The following is a 4,604-nucleotide window of genomic DNA, read 5'->3' on the forward strand; positions in this document are numbered from 1 at the left end:
TAGCAATTTGTAATACTACCTCTCTCTCATACTTCAATACATGTACAAACCAGTCTCAGGCTCTCTTTTCTGACCCTTTGTCTATGAATTTATTTCAGTTTCTGCTCTATACTATTTTAGTAACTCTAATATTAAATATATCTTGATATCCTCTTTTATTTTTCTTCTAAATTTATTAACTGTGGATTTTTATTTATATATGAATTTTAGCATAAGCTAGGCAAGTTCCTAGCTACTCCTCACACCCATGCTTTCTAAGATTATTGTTGAACAAATGTAGACTGCTAGGGTCAACTGGATATTAGGTCTTTGGATATTAGGTCTTCTATCATACCATAATTTTCCATTTATTCAGTGCTTTAAAAGATCATTCAAATTTTTAGTTTTTCTAACTTGAAAACTTACTGTACAGCTTTTCCTGGGTTTATTGCTATATTTTACTGGGTGTCTTTGCTATTGTTTTATTCATTGATGATTATTCACATGTACGAATGCTACTGATTTTACATGTCGATAAAATCTTGCTTACTGAATATTCTTGCTGAATATTTTCTTTTAGTCTCAGTTGTTTGTCTACAAATTTTCTTGGATTTTATAACTAGTATTTATTCAATAAGGATAACTTTGCTAGTTTTTATACTTCTTATATGTCTTAAACCTTTTTAGTTATTGTCTGCTTTGAATTTGCAATGCTGTGTTTATTAGAGGCAGTGATAGGAGGCAGCCTCATAGTGCTTTTGAGTGTAATTGGAAATGCTTCTGGAGTTTCACATAAAAGTATGGTGTTCACTGACAAGAAGTTCAGGATACTCCTGGTAGTCCTAATTTGCTAAAAATAGTCATAAATGAGTCTTGAAATTTATTGAATTTTTTGGTATCTATAAGATTTTCTTTCACTATTCATGTTTGCTTTGGGTATGAAGATGTTTGCCTCATAAAAGTAGTTGGGTAGCTTTCCCTCATTTTCTATTTTATGAAACATTTTTATACAGTATAATTATTTTTTTTCTAGAAGTTTTAATATTTTTAAGGTCTGATTGTATAACTTATTACATTAATTATTATTTCTGAGGCAATTTTGCTGTCATATTTGCCTAAAAAGTTGTCAGTTTCATATAAATCTACAAGTTTATTGCCATAAATTTCTTCATAATGCTTTTGACATTTGAAAAATTGTGGAAATATACTCCTTTCCCTTTTTACAATTTCCATTTCTTTTTCTATTATTATTTTTTATGCTCTTTCTCTTTGTTATTGATCAGGTTAGTCTATCTTCTTTCTTTTGAAGAAATTGTCTTTGTTTTATTGATTTTTATTTATTTTCTGTTACTGTTATTAATTTTTCTTTGCTTCCCTTTTATTTAATTTATTCTCCTATTTTCTTATCTGAGTTAAACCTCTGTCTTACTTATTTTCAACCACTATTTTTTATGAGTACATTTATATGTATAAATTTCCCTGTCATTACTATTGTACTAGCATCTTTCAGATTTTGATACCTATTTTTATATTTTTAGTCACTTATAAATATTCTCTAATTTCTATTGTGATCATTTTCCCTCATACTTTACATATGAAAATATGTTAACTTTCCTAAAATAACCATATCTTATTTTTATTAAATAGTTAATGTATAAAGAAGACCTTATTTTTGTGATAGAAATCATTTGAAAATAGTTCAGATATTATGTGTGACTTAGTGTGTGATTAATTTTATAATATTTCAATAACTTGAAAAATACATATTCTTTATTTTTTAGAGTTAAGGTTCAATATATATTCTCTGTTATAGAAAATCATACACATATTATTATATTATGCTTGATTATAAATTTGCACATTATTATGGAAACCAATTTTATTTTTAAGATTTTATTTTTTTATTTGACAGAGAGAGAGAGATCATAAGCAGGGGGAGAAGCAGTCTGAGGGAGAGGGAGAAACAGGCTCCCTGATGAGCAGGAAGCCTGAGGTGGGGCTAGATTCCAGGACCCTGAGACCATGACCTGAGCCAAAGGCAGATGTTTAACTAACTGAGCCACCCAGGCACCCCAGGAACCAATTCTTATAATTACCTCAATTACTAAAAATTAATGCATCTATTCATTTGGGCACTGTTATGTATCCTCTGCATATAAAAATCTATTTTATCTCTACAACAACTATGTGAGGTGAGTGCATCATTTCCCATTTACAGACAAAGAGGTTATAAGAAATTAAGAAGTTCATAAAGTTAGTAGTTTGTAGAGTCAAGATTTAAGCCCAGTCAGTCTGATGTCCCCTATGCACACATTTAACTCTCAACACTGCCAGTTTTTACTTTATGTATATATGCGTATGTGTAATTTTTCCTTGTCAACACTGATTTCTTGTCTTTTTTATATTAACCATTCCGACACGTGTAAGGTCATACCTCATTGTGGTTTTGATTTGTATTTCCCTGTTTAGTGACTTTGAGCATCTTTTCGTGTGTCTGTTGGTACTTTATACATTTTAAGAATGTCCCATTAGAAATATACAAACTCATATGCATTATGATTTATTACAGAATTATTCCTATTATGGTGCATTAATTCTTCATTTCTATCAATACTTTTTGACTTTAATTCTATTTTGTTTATTTAAATATTACTATACCAGTTTTTGTTTTTGTTTTGTTTTGCTTTTTTCTTGTTGTTAGCATTTAATTGGTCTTTTTTTTCCTTTTTTAAACTATTCTGTCTTTTTTTTTCCCCTCTGCTGCTTTGGACACCATTAATTTTAAAAATTAAAATTTTAATTTTTAAATTTTATTTAGTTGTCACTCTTAGTCCTTTAACATATATATTTAACCACAAGAAAACAAAGTTGATGATTTCACCTTCCTCCATAACACATGGACCTGAATTCAATGTAAATATCCATTAAAATCCATTTTATTTTTATTTTTTATTATTTATTTTTTAATTATTAATTTTTTATTATTTATAAACATATATTTTTATCCCCAGGGGTACAGGTCTGTGAATCACCAGGTTTACACACTTCACAGCACTCACCAAAGCACATACCCTCCCCAATGTCCATAATCCCACCCCTTTCTCCCAAACCCCCTCCCCCCAGCAACCCTCAGTTTGTTTTGTGAGATTAAGAGTCACTTATGGTTTGTCTCCCTCCCAATCCCATCTTGTTTCATTGATTCTTCTCCTACCCACTTAAGCCCCCATGTTGCATCACCACTTCCTCATATCAGGGAGATAATATGATAGTTGTCTTTCTCCGCTTGACTTATTTCGCTAAGCATGATGTGCTCTAGTTCCATCCATGTTGTTGCAAATGGCAAGATTTCATTTCTTTTGATGGCTGCATAGTATTCCATTGTGTATATATACCACATCTTCTTGATCCATTCATCTGTTGATGGACATCTAGGTTCTTTCCATAGTTTGGCTATTGTGGACATTGCTGCTATAAACATTCGGGTGCACGTGCCCCTTTGGATCACTACGTTTGTATCTTTAGGGTATATACCCAATAGTGCAAAGCTGTCATCATCAAGACAGCATGGTACTGGCACTAAAACAGACACATAGATCAATGGAACAGAATAGAGAGCCCAGAAATAGACCCTCAACTCTACGGTCAACTAATCTTCGACAAAGCAGGAAAGAATGTCCAATGGAATAAAGACAGCCTCTTCAATAAATGGTGCTGGGTAAATTGGACAGCCACATGCAGAAAAATGAAATTGGACCATTTCCTTACACCACACACACAAATAGACTCAAAATGGATGAAGGACCTCAATGCGCGAAAGGAATCCATCAAAATCCTTGAGGAGAACACAGGCAGCAACCTCTTCGACCTCTGCCGCAGCAACATTTTCCTAAGAACAACGCAAAAGGCAAGGGAAGCAAGGGCAAAAATTAACTATTGGGATTTCATCAAGATCAAAAGCTTTTGCACAGCAAAGAAAACAGTTAACAAAATCAAAAGACAACTGACAGAATGGGAGAAGATATTTGCAAACGACATATCAGATAAAGGACTAGTGTCCAGAATCTATAAAGAACTTAGCAAACTCAACACCCAAAGAACAAATAATCCAATCAAGAAATGGGCAGAGGACATGAACAGACATTTCTGCAAAGAAGACATCCAGATGGCCAACAGACACATGAAAAAGTGCTCCATATCATTCGGCATCAGGGAAATACAAATCAAAACCACAATGAGATATCACCTCACACGAGTCAGAATGGCTAAAATCAACAAGTCAGGAAATGACAGATGCTGGCGAGGATGCGGAGAAAGGGGAACCCTCCTCCACTGTTGGTGGGAATGCAAGCTGGTGCAGCCACTCTGGAAAACAGCATGGAGGTTCCTCAAAATGTTGAAAATAGAACTGCCCTATGACCCAGCAATTGCACTATATTTTTATTTTTGCAAAGCACTTAAGTTTTGTCTTTTTAAAACTCAAGAAGTTATTTATATATTTTTGAAACAATTTTATCTATCACTCTATTTAATAGAATTCATGTTAATATTTGGTTTTGCTCCCTCTTTCCTTCCCTGTAAGTTTACTTTTCTCTGTGCCATAAACATTCTTTTAATTATTTTTTTTT

Source organism: Mustela nigripes, chromosome 2 (genome assembly GCF_022355385.1).
Source record: "Mustela nigripes isolate SB6536 chromosome 2, MUSNIG.SB6536, whole genome shotgun sequence".
In the NCBI taxonomy this organism is placed as follows: Eukaryota; Metazoa; Chordata; class Mammalia; order Carnivora; family Mustelidae; genus Mustela; species Mustela nigripes.